This window comes from Bubalus bubalis, chromosome 24 (assembly GCF_019923935.1).
Source record: "Bubalus bubalis isolate 160015118507 breed Murrah chromosome 24, NDDB_SH_1, whole genome shotgun sequence".
In the NCBI taxonomy this organism is placed as follows: Eukaryota; Metazoa; Chordata; class Mammalia; order Artiodactyla; family Bovidae; genus Bubalus; species Bubalus bubalis.
The window spans coordinates 1,468,617-1,482,930 of NC_059180.1; positions in this window are offsets into that span (position 1 = coordinate 1,468,617).

Below are 14,314 nucleotides of genomic sequence, written 5' to 3' on the forward strand. Positions count from 1 at the left end.
AGCAGATTGCTGGGTGGAGAGCTTGAGAAAGAAGTGTGTGAAGCGAGGGATCCAAGACTCCTCCCGAGATCTGGACACCACCCCTGTTTACAGCTCGATGAGTGTCCTTAAGGAACAAGCAAGCACTTCTGTGGGCTCAGCTCAAACATCTGAGCTTCTTCCCAGGAAAATTCTAGCGGAAACTCTGGCTTTGACAAAACCACTCTCACTTCAAAGCCCTCTACAGAAAGTGGGGCCTAAAAATCATCCAGAGGCAGCAGCTCTGCCGTCTCAGTTGGTTCCCTCCCAGGGTATCTTGCTTCCAGGAGCTTTCCAGAATATTGTGGTTTCAAAACTTTGGGGCACAAATGCGAAAAGTGGATTTGAAGTGTCAGGTTTCAAAGTCGGTCGGCTTTGAAAGTGGTCTGGGTTTCTAAAAGTTTTGGTTGAAAAATGTTTGGGTTCTAATACCTTCCAGAAATGTTTCCCAGAGCACGGAGTTCCCACAGCACTTTGGGAGAAGGGCCGGGGTGTGGCATGGGGGCTGTCGTGGGGCGTTGTCGGGGGGAACCAACCTGAACAGGGCCGTCCTGGCCTGGGCAAGCTCTGCTGCCCTGCCCGCAGTCCGGTGGGGGAAGGACCTGGGCGCCCCCGGGCTGCCTCAGGCAAGTGTGTCTTCACAAGTCCCCTCCTGTGTGTGATTTCTCCTCCAGCTGTCCCCACCGGGCACTCTGCTAATGGGTACCGGTCTCTTTGCCAGAGGGCCCCTTTCATTCCTGACCTCAGGTGGTCCGTGGGTGTCATACTCCAAGGAGAAAGTTGTTGTAAGACTAGACTCTCCAAGGGAGGAGGTCTAATTTGGGAAAAGGCATATTGATGAAGTGCCAGAGCTTTCTGGAAGGTTCTTGTAAAGTTACGGGCTGGACCAGAATCCATAGTCATACAGATTATTGGCCCCACTTTGCAGATGGGGAAATTGAGGCCCAGTGAGGTTGTGAAGGCCTGTTCCAGCCCCACCATTCCTAGGAACCCAGGTGTTCGACCCTAACTCCCCGCTGAGCCCTGCCCTTCAGCAGAGCGCTTAGGAGCAGCGCCTGCCACTGAGACACCTGACCGGCCCTCCCCAACCTGCCTTGTCTGCATCAGCCGTGTGTCCGACAGCAGGCCTTGGAGGCTTCGGTGTCAGGCCCAGCCTTTGGGAAAAGCCTCCCTGAGAGGAGACACTGGCTGGAAGGAAGGAGGCAGGCAGGGCCTTGGGATGGCTTGGCCCTCAGGCTGCTGACGATGGAACAGTGGGGAGTTGGCAGGAAGGACGCACAGCCCATAGCCCGCCGCGGTCCCGGGGTGGAGTGATGTGGGCGACAGTGTTGGCGGGGAGGCCCAGGGCAGAGGGAAGGAGAGGAAAAGCCCAGCGGGGCAGCCCGCCCTGGGCGTCAGCACCCGTCTGTGGAGCCAAGAGAGTCTTGCCTTAAACATGTTAATTAATTTTGGGGCCTCTTCCCGTCCAGTGGAGCTCACACCACGTGGGCAGCAGCCAGGAAGGGCTGGGCGGCCTGCGCTCGGGGCTGCTTCCTCATCGGCCAAGGCGGCAGGGCACCGAGGCCGGCTGCCCTCAGCGGCCGTGAGCTCTGCCCAGAGCCAGTGCTGATGCCCCGTGAGGGCCAGACTGGGCGCACAATCAGAGGGGTGCCGTTCCAACACAGAGGTATCTGACCAAGGGTTTCCTGGTGGCTCACATGGTAATCTTCCTGCAATGCAGGATACCCAGGTTCCATCCCTGGGTCAGGAAAATCCCCTGGAGAAGGGAATGGCTACCCCTCCCAATATTCTTGCCTGGAGAATCCCATGGATATAGGAGCTGGGGTTCTAGTCCATGGAGTTGCAAGGAGTCAGACACGACTGCGTGACTAACACTCTCACTGTCAACCAGGCACAGAGGGTGCACGCCACCTCCCTACAGCCTCCTGGGAAGGGGCGCCCTGCCACAGCTGCTGAGAAGCCAGCCAGCCCTGCCCTCTCCCAGCTGGAACTTCTAGCCTGGCTTATGGACCCACCTGGAGAGGTAGTTACCTGACGAGGCCTGGAGACGCACTCAGGTGCCAGGTGGAGGCGAGGTGCAAGCCTTGAGTTAGCCTGCTCAGATGGCCCGGAGACGCGGGTTTTCTGAGCTCCTCGAGGCTGTGGCCGTGGCGTTGTGAGAGGGAGTTTCCCAAACGGGTACCCCACTGCAGCCCCGCGCACTGCCTCCTCAAGGCTCCTAGGACCCGGTTGCGCGCCCTCTGCCTTTGCTCTTTGCTGGCCTCCCAGGGGTGCCATCCGGATGAGCTGGGCCTGAAGGGCACCGGGGGGCGGCCTCAGGGAGGCCAGGGACACTGAGTCGGCGCTGAGCCTGCCCAAGCTCTGGGACAGGGGCACTTGTGGGTGTCCCCACCACCCCAGGCCCTTGTGAACCTACTCCCACCACGTGCAGGGCTGCCAGCGCCCCATCTCAGCCGGCGGAGGCCAGGTCCAGGCTCCAGCACCTGCACCGGGCAAGACGGGGCCTCCTCACAGCCTCCCCTTGGCCACTCCTGACCCCTCCTGCCCTGGCTGCGGGCTTTCTCCACAGCCCTCCCTCCCTTGTCTCTCGTCTGCTAACATCCCATGTCCCCGAGTGGACCCTCTGTGTGCCCACAGGGAACCTCATGGGCAGCACAGAGGCTGTTTTGCTGGATTCTCCTTGGAGGCTGTTCCCCCACCACCCCCGAATTTGGCTTGTCGAGTAAATAAACACTTCTAACATCTGTGCAGGTGAAGGAATTGGACCAGAAAATGTTTGAGAGGGAGGAGATCTTGGGGTCATCCCGAACCCACAGCAGTCTCCCTAGCAGATTGGGTCGGCTTTGCCTTGCTCACCTGCCATGGCAGGAGGCTTACTACCTCACCGCCCCTGGTGGCTGGATAACCTCTTCCTAACTCTGGGTCCAGCCTGCCTCTCTCTAACTCGGAAGCCACACAAACCTGTGACCTCTCCCTCATTAGATGGGTTAGATCCCAGAAGATGGCTACTGTACTCGTCTCCCCAGGTTAAGGAGAGGCCCGTGTGAAAGCTGGCGAGGGTAGAGGTCAAGGGGCTTCCCTGGCTGTCCAGTGGCTAAGGCTCCATCCTCCCAGCGCAGGGCCCCGGTTCCATCCCTGGCCAGGGAACTGGATCCCGTGTGCGGCAACTAAGACTCAGTGCGGCCAAATACATAATTTTTTTTTTTTTTTTTTAAGAGTGGCAGTCGGAGTCTGGCCCCAGCCCGTCACTGCTTTGGGGGAATCAGTGATCCCAGTGCTCACCTTCTGCCTCTGCTTCCTGAGGACACTTTGAGAGAGGCATGCGAAAGATGCGGTAGCTTTCTGAGGGGCTTCGGGAAACTCCAAACCTCTCAGCTAGTGAAGACGCCAAAATGTGCTCTGCTCAGCAGAGTGGTCACGCCTTGAATGGAAACACGTTCTCTCCTGGCCAAACACCTCGAGTGTTATGTAAGCACTGGCTGTCACAGCATCCACTTGTCTCAGCCTTTCTCCAAGCCCTGTGCACTCGGAGGGTATGAAGGCAGTAACTGGCATGCAGCCTGGTTGCGTATACGTGTGTGGTGTGTGTGTGTGTGTGTGCGCGCGTACGTGCATGCGTGAACTCGTGCCAGAGAGAGGGAGGGTGGTCGGGGGACCAGCCAGAGTGCAGGAAAATGCAGCAGCTGGCGCCTGTGCTGCTTGTGATCAAGGAAGCAGGGGGAATGCACGCAGATCCTTTCCTCAGGCGCGAGGATGGGGCTGGTGGCCGTCCACTCGCACAGCGCGTGTGGAGCATCAGGAGGCACCCCAGGGAGCCCTGTGGCTCTAACGACTTCCGGGAGGGGCCTCTTTAGGGCGAGGTCGTGTGTACCCAGAGCGACTCTCCCCTCCCCCGGTGCGGTCAGACTCTTCCCCCTAACTGGCATCAGCTGCCCAGAGAGTGAGTGACCGATTGGATACCGGAGGCCACCGCGAAACCTGCCGCAGGGACAGGGTCTGAGAGCTGCCCGGGCCTTCAAGGTGGCATCACCTCCTCCTAGAGCCCCCTGGCTTCTCCCCTTACCCTGTGACAGCTGGGACCTCGCCTTTCCCCGAATCTCCTCACACGTGACCTCCGCTCCGCTCCCAACTTCAGCTGCCACTGTGGCTTGTCTGCCCCCGTGATGGACAGTTCCAGAACTCACCCGGGCTGAGTTCTCGTGAGGCTCGCTCTCTTACTTTCTGTCTGCGAGGAGGGTCACTCCCTGCTCTGGGCCCTCTTGGGGAGTCCCAGGAGATGCGTGGCTCAGTCTCCCCAGCTACTCCTGAGAAATGAATGAAGCAGACAGTTCTTTCTCTTGTTGCATTACCAGAGTTGGGGCAGCGGGACGGGACTGGACAGGAGGGCCTGTGAGGGCAGTGGAGCTGGGCCTCCTGCTCACGGGCGTGGCGTGGCCGCAATCACAGGCCCTACTGACCCACAGGGTCAAAGGAGGCACCTCTTCCTCAGCTGCTGACTTTGATTCAAGTTTTGTTAAAAAAAAAAAAAAATTCATTTTCATGAAAAGAAGCACAAGAATAGAATTCAGAGTACTATGAGTTTTTCAGAAAAAAACAAGATTTTTAGGCTATTCCTCCTTTTATCGGCCACTCTGTTCCAGGTGCCCTGGGGGTAAAGAATCCGCCTGCCAGTGCAGGAGATGCAAGAGACACAGGTTTGATCTCTGGGTCAGGAAGATCCCCTGGAGGAGGAAATGGCAACCCACTCCAGTACTCTTGCCTGGAGAATTCCATGGACAGAGGAGCCTGGCGGGCTGCAGTCCAGGGGGGCGCAAAAGAGTCAGACAGGACTGAGTGACTGAGCACACACTCGGCTGTTCCAGTAGGGACAGACCTGGCCGCTGTTTATCAAGATTTCCTTGTTGCCCACCAGGTGCCATCTAGTCGAACCTTTCCAACAACCCTTTGAACTACATGTTAATTCAAAATTTTCTTATAACTTCCCTAAAAACTAAACAATAAGTGAAATTAATTTTAGCAATGTATTTGACTCAATATATCCAAAATGTTATTTCAGTTTGTAAATCATATAAAAATTATTGTAAGCTATTTTACAGCCTGAGCGTCTAAATTATTTTTTTATACTAAGGCTTCAACGTCCAGTGTGTATTTTATACTCACAGCATATACCACTTCAGGCCAGCCACGTTTCAAGTGCTCAGTTCAGTTCAGTTCAGTCGCTCAGTCGTGTCCGACTCTTTGCAACCCCATGGACTGCAGCACGCCAGGCTTCCCTGTCCATCACCAACTCCCGGAGTTCACCCAAACGCATGTCCGTTGAGTCGGTGATGCCATTCAAGTGCTCAGGTGGTCCCAAGTGGCCAGAGGCCGCCATGATAGACCGTGTAGGTTTGAGGTGTGGGCTCCGTAGCTGTCTCAGTTTCATAGATAAGGAAAGTGAAGTGAGAGAGGGATTTGACCAAGATCAAAGTCCTCCAGGCCACTGCCCAGCAGCTGCTCCAGGATTTTGACTCCGTTCAGGCAGGAACCTTCCCAGGGGCCAGGCACCAGCCTGCCCTGCAGCTCTGGAGTGACCCCAGGGCTTTCCCTACCCTTCTCCCGATGCCATGGGCACAAGCGAGGTCCCCTCTGGGGAGGTGTGTGTGCTCAGTCGCTTCAGTCGTGTCCAACTCTATGTGCAAGCCCAGGGACTGTAGCCTGCCAGGCTCCTCTGTTCATGAGATTCTCTGGGCAAGAATACTGGAGGGGATAGCTATTTCCTTCTCCGGGGGATCTTCCTGACCCAGGAATTGAACCCGCGTCTTGGCAGGTGGGTTCTTTACCACTAGCAGCACATTGGACCTCTGGGGAGGGGTCCAGCAGGCAAGGTGACCGGGTCCCTGGGTCGGCTCAGGGCTGGGTTTGCCTGTGTCCCCATGACTCCCGCCAGGGGGCAGCCTCGGGTCAGGAATACTGCCTGCCGGGCGGGGCCTTTGCTGGGAAATCCAAGGGCTTCTCCAAGGGGCTTGGGCAGTTCCCGGGCCTGGTGAATCTTTCTGCAGCGATGGGCTGGCAGGAGAGGGGTGCCCTCTCATTCCGCTCCAGTACTTGCTCTCTGTGGAGGTCACTCCCCACCTCGGGCCCCTGTTGAGGGATCCTGGAGACGTGTGGTTTGGCCTTCCCCAGGTCCTGAAGCCCCATGGACGTGGCCCCAGGACCACCAGGCCCGAGTTGGTCCTTGGGCCTCCTCTGTTCTGGGGTTGACCTAGAGTACAGGCGCGTGCACACGCTCTGGACGGGGTCCAGCCCCCGCACACACTTGGCCACTTGTGGGGGCCCCGACAGACGTGGCTCTGTGTGTCTTGTCCATCTTCTCACTGGATTGGTGGAGTTTTGAGAGTTCTTACAAACCTTGGAAATGAGTCCTTTGTCAGATGTGTGGTTTGCAAATATTTGCTCCTGCTCTGCAAGTATGTGCCTTTTTGTCCTTTAAGAGGGTCTTTTACAGAGCAGGAGGTGTTTTTTTTTTTTTTAAATGTTGATGAGATTCAACGTATTCATTTTTTTTTTTTAATGGACTATGACTTTGGTGTTAGATCTAAGAACTCTTCCACCAAGTCCTGGGTCCCAATCTCTCCTATGCCATCTTCTTTAGGTTTTCTATTATACACTTAAATCCATGATTAATTTGAGTTGATTTTTAAAAATAAATTGTGATGCTTAGATTGAAGTTTACATTTTAAAAAAAAAATGATTTCTTTTAGGCTGTGCTGGGTGTCTGTTGATGCATGTGGGCTTTCTCTTTCTTTTAGGCTGTGCCGGGTGTCTGTTGATGCGTGCCGGGTTTCTCTTTCTTTTAGGCTGTGCCGGGTGTCTGTTGATGCGTGCGGGCTTTCTCTAGGTGCAGTGACCAGGGGCTTCTCTTGTCACCATGCATGGGCTCTGGGCGTGAGAGCTTCAGCGGTTGCGTTTGAAGGCTTAGTGGTTCCGTGGCATGTGGGATCTTCTCGGGCCAGGGGTTGGACTGGCGCCCCTTGCACGGCAAGGCAGCTCCTTGGCCACTGGACCAGCAGCGACGCCCCTGAAGTTCACTACTGCCTGTGGCTAGTCAGTTGTTCCAGCGAGGTTGAGTGAAAAGGCAGTCTTTCCTGCACTGAATTGCTTTTGCACTTTCGTCAAGAATCAGCTGGCTGTGCCCACATAGCGCTCTCCCGGGTTCTCTGTTGCTCCCTTCACCTGCGTGCCTGCCCTCCACCCACACCTCACACTGCTGATCTCTGTCATCGTCCAGTAAGGCTTAAAGCTGAGCAGTGTCTGCTCCTTTTATTCTTCTTCAGAATTGTTTTAGCTGAGTTCCTCTGTCTTTTTACATACATTTTAGTGTACTTTTTTTCTATTTCTACAAAAAAGATTGCTGGGGTCTTTGCAGGAGTTGCATTAATCTGTATAGCAATTTAGGGAGAAATGACATCTTGACTATGTTGAGCCTTATATTCCAGGAGAAAAGTTTGTCTCTCCACTATTAAGTCTTGTTTCTTCCTTTGGTATTTTGCAGTATAAAAGTCCTATGCGTGTTTTGTTAGATTTGCGCCTGTGTGCGTGTGCTGAGTCACTCAGTCGTGTCTGACTCTTTGCAACCCCACGGACTGTAGCCCACCAGGCTCCTCTATCCATGGGATTCTCCAGGCAAGCATACTGCAGTGGGTTGCCATGCCCTCCTCCATGGTTTCGACGCAGGGATCAAACCCACATGTCTTACATCTCCTGCACCCGCAGGCGGATTCTTTACCACGAGCGTCACCTGGAAAGCTCTAGATTTGCGTCTTGAGTTTTTATTTTTAGTGATTATAAATACTATTGTATTTTTCACACAATAAAATAATATGACAAACACAGATACTATAATACCACAAAATAATACACGTTTGTTTCCTTAAAAAAACAAGTCTGTTGATGAGGTAAAATTAACATCACACAAAATTTACCCTTTGTACATGATTTCTAGTAAATTTACTGTCATACAACTATGACCACGATCCAGCTTTAGAACATTTCCATCACGCCAAAAGTTCCCCCAGCCCGTTTAGCCTGCTGTACCTGCACTGGAAGCCCAGGAAATCACTGGCCTGCTTTGTGTCTCTCTCGGTCTAGCTTTTCTGAACGTTCATGTTGATGGAGCCATGCGGTATTGGTAGCCCTGTGCGTCTGGCTGCACTTCGCGTGCTTCTGAGAGTCGCTCAGCTGTCACACGTGTCAGTGCCTAATGTTGCAGCTGCTGAATAGTGTCGCGTCGTCTGGATGGACTCCGTCTTGTTCCGCATTCCTCAGCTGATGGGCGTTTACTGTTTCCGGTCGGGGAAGGCTGTGGAGATGATGCTATGCACGTTCATTCATTGAGGCATCTGTGTGTGGACATATGTTTTCATTTCTCTTGAGTAGATTCCTGAGAGTGGAAATTCTCGGTCACACGGAAGTGCAACCTTTTAAAGACACTGCAGACTGTTTTACAAAGCGGCTGTACCATTTTGCATGTCAGCAGCAATGCATGAGGGTTTCAGGTTCCCCAGTCCTCACCATGCCTGTTACTCTCTCTGATTCCAGCCATCCTGGTGGTGGTGCTTTAGTCCCTAAGTCATGTCTTGGCCTTTGTGACTCCATAACTGTAGCCCACCGGGCTCCTCTGTCCCTGGGGTTTCCCAGGCAAGAAAACTGGAGTGGGTTGCCATTTCCTTCTCCAAGGGATCTTCCTGACCCAGGGATCCATCCACACTCCCAATGCAGGGGCCTGGGTTTGATCTCTGGTCAGGGAACTAGATCCACTGTGCTGCGACTAAGACTCATTGCAGCCAAATAAATAAATAAAAATACCTTTTAAATGAAACATAATCGATTTTTGTATATTGATTTTAAACCCTGCTACCTTGCTAAACTCATTTATTAGTTCTGATAGCTCTGGGGGGAGACTCCTGAGGATTAACGTAACACACGCAGGACTGTGTCATCTGTGAGTCGCGATGGTCTTCTTCTTCCTTTGCAACTCGGAGCCTTTCATTTATTTCTTTTGTTTTATCTTATTTTATTTTCGCTTTTTGCACTGGCTGGAGCCTTCAGTATAGTGTTGAATAAGAGTGGCAAGAGCAGATATCCTTTTTTTTCCCAACGTTAGAGAGGAAAATGTGGTCTTTCATCATGAGGTATGGTATTATCATACTTTTCATAGGTTCCTTTATCAGTTTGAGGAAATCCCCTCCATTTCTAGTCTGCTGTGAGTTTTTATCTCGAATGGATGTGAGACTCTGTCAGACACTTCCTGCATCTATCGAGGTTATCCTGTGGGTTTTCTCTCCTCTTTTGTCGGCTGGGAATGTTACATTAATTGATTTGAGAATGTAAACCAGCTTTGCGTTCCTGGAATAAACCCCACTTGGTCGTGGTGTGTGACCTTTTACACGGCACTGCATGAAGTTTGTAGTGTCTTGTTAAGGGTTTTTGCTTCCGTTTTCATAAGGATATTGCTCTGTAATTTTCTTGTGATGTCTTTGTTTTGGTGTCGGGGAATGTCCTCGTAGAACGAGGTGGAAAATGTTTCCTCTTTCATTTTGTGAGAGTTTTGGTATTATTTTTTCTTCAAATGTTTGGTAGAATTTATCAGTAAGGCCATCTGGGATGGACTTTTATTTGTGAGAAGAATTTAAGTTACTAATTCAATTTCCTTGCTACAGGTCTTTTCCAACTTTCAATTTATTCTTAAACCAGTTTTTAAATTTTGAGCCTTTATGGTAATTCATTCATCGCATCTGAGTTGTTTATTTTGCTGACATGAAGTTGTTCATAATATTCTCTTGTAAGCCTTTCTTTTTGTAGGGTAGGTGTTCTCACCTCTTTTGTTCCTGAATTTGGTAATTTATACCTTCTGTCCTTTTTTTTTTTTAGTCAGTCTAGCTAAAGATTTATTTTTTTTAATTTTTAAAAATTAATTAATTTTTCACCACACTGCTTGGAAGATTCCCTGGGGAAGGGATAGGTTACCCACCCACTCCAGTCTTCATGGGGTTCCCTGGTAGCTCAGACAGTAAAGAATCCACCTACAATGCGGGAAACCTAAATTCAATCCCTGGGTTGGGAAGATCCCCTGGAGGAGGGCATGGCAATTCACTCCAGTATTCTTGCCTGGAGAATCCCATGGACAGAGGAGCCCGGTGGGCTACAGTCCATAGGGCTGCAAAGAGTTGGAAATGACTGAGCGACTAAGCACAGCTCGGCTCAGCCTGTAAGATCTTAGTTTCCCCAACCAGGAATCGAACCCTAGCCCCCTGCATTGAAAGCATGGAGTCTTAACCACTGGACAGCCAGGGAAGTCACGGTATTATTTAAAAAGACGACCTGTGGTTTCATTGATTTTCTCTTTTTCTGCTGCCGTTGATTTCTGTGTTGGTCTTGATTATTTCCTTCCTTATGCTTGCTCTGGGGTTAGTTTTCTCCTTCTAGCGTTTCAGGTGGAAACTTACCGATTTGAGACTTTTGATCGAGGGGTTCAGAGCAGTTTGCTTTAGGCACTGCTTCTGTTGCATTGCTGTTACGCTGTGTTTTCATTTTCGTTTGGGCTTTCCAGGCTTTCCATGGTAAAGAATCCACCTGCCAGTGCAGGAGACTCAGGAGGCGTGGGTTCGATCGCTGGGTCGGAAAGATCCCCTGGAGGAGGGCATGGCAACCCACTCCAGTATTCTTGCCTGGGAAATCTCACGGACAGAGGAGCCTGGCGGGCTGCAGTCCGTACAGTTGCAAAGAGTCAGACATGACTGAAGCGACTGAGCACACAGGCCTGCATTTTCATTCGGTTTAAAACATCCCCCGTTTTCTCTAGTGATTTCTTCTTTGACTCATGTTTTCTTGAAACATGTCGTTTCTTTTCCAGATATTTGAGGGTTTCCCCGATGATTTTCTGCTGTTGGTTTCTGACTCTGTGCAGTTTCAGTCCTCTTAAGCATCTTGAGACGGGATCTGTGGCCGAGCACACACTCTATCCTGGAATGGTTCCAGGTGCGCTCGGGAAGAGCGTGTTTCTGCCCCTGCTGGGTGGGGTGTCTGTGCGTGTCGGGTCTAGTTGGGTGCAGTGTTGTTCACGTCTTGTCTGTCTTCTCTGACTTTCTGACGGGTTGCTCTGTTACCCAGCGTAGGGTTTTGGAATCTCCAACTGCGTTGTTTAATTTTTTCCTTCCGGTTCTGTCGGCTTTTGCTTCTTGTACTTTGAGACTCTTACGTTAGAGATGCAGCACTTATAATTGCTGTATCATCATGAAATGTCTCTAGTCGTATGTCTCATCTTAATGTCTGTCTTGTCTCATGTTAATACAGCCTCCTGAGCTGCTCTGTGGCCGGATGTTTGCATGTGGATCTTTTTCTGTCCATTTTCTTTCACCTGTTTGTGTCTTTAAATCTAAGGTTTAGACAGTATAGAGTTGAATCTTGATTTTAAAACCTTTTTGTCATGCAAAATTTTTGTAATACAGTCTGAACGCATTGGCGTTTTGATTGGGGTGTTTAGACTCAAATTCACATTTAATGTAATTATTCACATAATTCACATAAATATTCACAAAAGAGAAGCAGGTTTGATCCTTGTGTTGGGAAGATCCCCTGGAGGAGGGCATGGCAACCCATTCCACTATTTTTGCCTGGAAAATGACATGGACATTCTCCTCCTCCATGGACAGAGGAACCTGGCAGGCTACAGTCCATGAGGTTGCACAGAGTCAGACACAATTGAAATGAATTAGCACACACGCACACACACACTATTTAATTTCTCTGTTTTTGTGGGGTTTTTTGTCTGCAACTTTTGCATGCAGAATCTTAGGGCCCAAACCAGGGATGAAGCCTTGGGTCCCCTGCATTGGAAGAGCAGAATCTTAACCTCTGGTCACCAGGGAAGTCCCTCTGTTGATTTTTTGAAACTATATTTTTTTCTTAGTGTTTGCCTTGAGGTTTACATATGCATCTTATCAGCATCTCCTTCTGAATCACGCTGACTTAATTCCATAAAGTTGATAACTCCCGCTCCCTGCACTTTCTGTGCTGTTATTCTCATGTGCGTTACATCTGTGTCTGTCATTAATACCGTGGTAAAATTATTTATTATATTAAAATACACAGTGTTATCCTTATTTAGTTACACAATCTTATATCTTTAAAAAAAGTTAAGAAATCAAAATATATTTATCGGGTCTTTTATTTAATGCACATATTTGCCATCCCGATGCTCTTCATTTATTTCTGTAGATTCGAGTTACTGTCTCTCGTCATTTCTCCTCACCCGGAAGGACTTCTAGTCTTTATTATAAGACAGGTCTGCCTGCAATGCTTGTGCCTGAAGTTTTTTAACCTGGAAAAGCTTTTGGTTCACCTTCATTCATGATGGTTTTGCTGGATGTAGGATTGGGGTGACCTCTTTTTCCTTTGCTGCTGTGAGCACATCCTCCCGCTGGCCTCCCCGATGAGAAGTGAGCCGTCCTTCTCCGCTGTTCCTGTGAACGTGAGGCTTGTTTTTCTCTTGCTGTTTTCATATTTTTTGAAGATTTTTTAAAACAATTAGACATTGGATTTTATTTTATTTTTTGACTGTGCCCCACAGCAGAGGGGGGAGGTCTTAGTTCCCCCACCAGGGATTCGATCCATGCCCCCTGCAGGAGAAGGGTGGAGTCCTAACCGCTGACCACCAGGGAAGTCTCTGGTTTCATGTTTTTCCTCTGTGTTTGATTTAACCTTGTGGTGACCATGGAAAGGTGGGTGCAGTCAGTAGACCCATTCTTGTGTCCTTTGTTCAAGACCCAGATCCAGCAGACAACACCAAATGGCCCATCCTGGACTGACCCAGGGGAGGGAGAGGGGTCCAGAAGGAAGACCCTCCAGATGCCTTCAGCTTCTGAGGGGGATCTTCTTCGCCTCAAGACCACAGTGCACAGGGGAAGGACAAGTGTCCAAATAGAAGCTGGCGTGTGTTTGAAAAGGGGCGAGTGAGACGGTGTCCCTTCCTGCTCCGTGGTGAAGGGTTAAGGAAGGTGACAACTTATAGGGAAGATCTGTGCCCGGGGACGGAACTGGCCGAAGGGCATTTAGGCAGAGGCCGGGGGGCGTCTGAGCCGCTCCGGTCTGCCTGGGAACGGGCGGGGGGAGCGGCCCGCGTCGGCTGGATGTGCTCACGGCAGGCGTCACAGTGGTGCTGCCGTTTTGCTGACACTCGCTTGCAAAGGTGGGGAACCCCGCTCATCACCTGAACGCCTCAGGCCCCGACTCACAGCCTCATCCCAAGGCCGACCCTGACTCCCCAGCACGCTTCTTCCCTGGGCTCCCGCTTCCCCAGGTGCCAAAGCCGGTGCCTGCTCAGCGCCTGGGCGGCTGAGAGCCCGGAGCGTGGGAAAGCCGTCGCCAGTGTGCCGGCCTGGCTCCCGCGCGCTCACCACACTCCAACACCCAGACAATGCCAGCCTCTGAGCAGAGCCCTGGGTGGGCTGTAACCATGGCAAGGGCCCTGCCAGGCAGCAGAGCCAACTGCCTGTCCGGGGTCAGCCAGGCCTGCGGCCCTGGTTACCGCTTTGTCCCGTGGGCTGGAACTGGTCCCAGGCGAGTGAGCTCTGAAAGGCTGGCTGTCGGGGAGGGCAGTGCTCACCGCACAGGAACGAGGCTTGGGGCTGGAGGGAGAGCTGGGGCTGGAGGGAGGGTCCAGCAGGGTCCAGGCAAAGCACGGCCAGGTCAGGGTGTGGCTGGAGGCGCCTCCCGCAGGGGCCACAGGAGCATGCCACCTCCGTCACCCACACCCCCTCGGTGCACTCCTCCCCCACAAGGCCCAGGGCCTGGCACTCCCGGAAGGAGGCTGCCCCCTTCTCCAGGTTCCAGGAGGTTCCAGGCAGCTGGCCAGAGTACGCAGGGTCCCTTCCAGCCCGCCCCTGGGCTCCCTCAGGGCCTGAATGGGCCACAGCCACTGGCTCTGCCCACTTCCCACTACCTGCCTGCCCCTCCCCGGTTCCCCTCCCCAACCTGCAGGAATCAGACACGAGGGTGGGCCTGTCAGGGCCACAGAGACCCACTCCTCCCCAGCTGTGGGGGTTAGAGCGCCCACCCCCCAAAATGGTGTTTACAAAACCCATGTTTGCAAGCACAAAACCTCATTTGAAAAAAAGAAAAGGGTAAGGAGGACTTCCCTGGTTGTCCAGTGGTCGAGAAGCCGCCTGACAATGCAGCAGCAGGAGCTTGCTGCCTGGTCCAGGGGGACCCCGCACACCGCAGGGCAGCTAAGCCCGTGCGCCACGACCACCGCGTC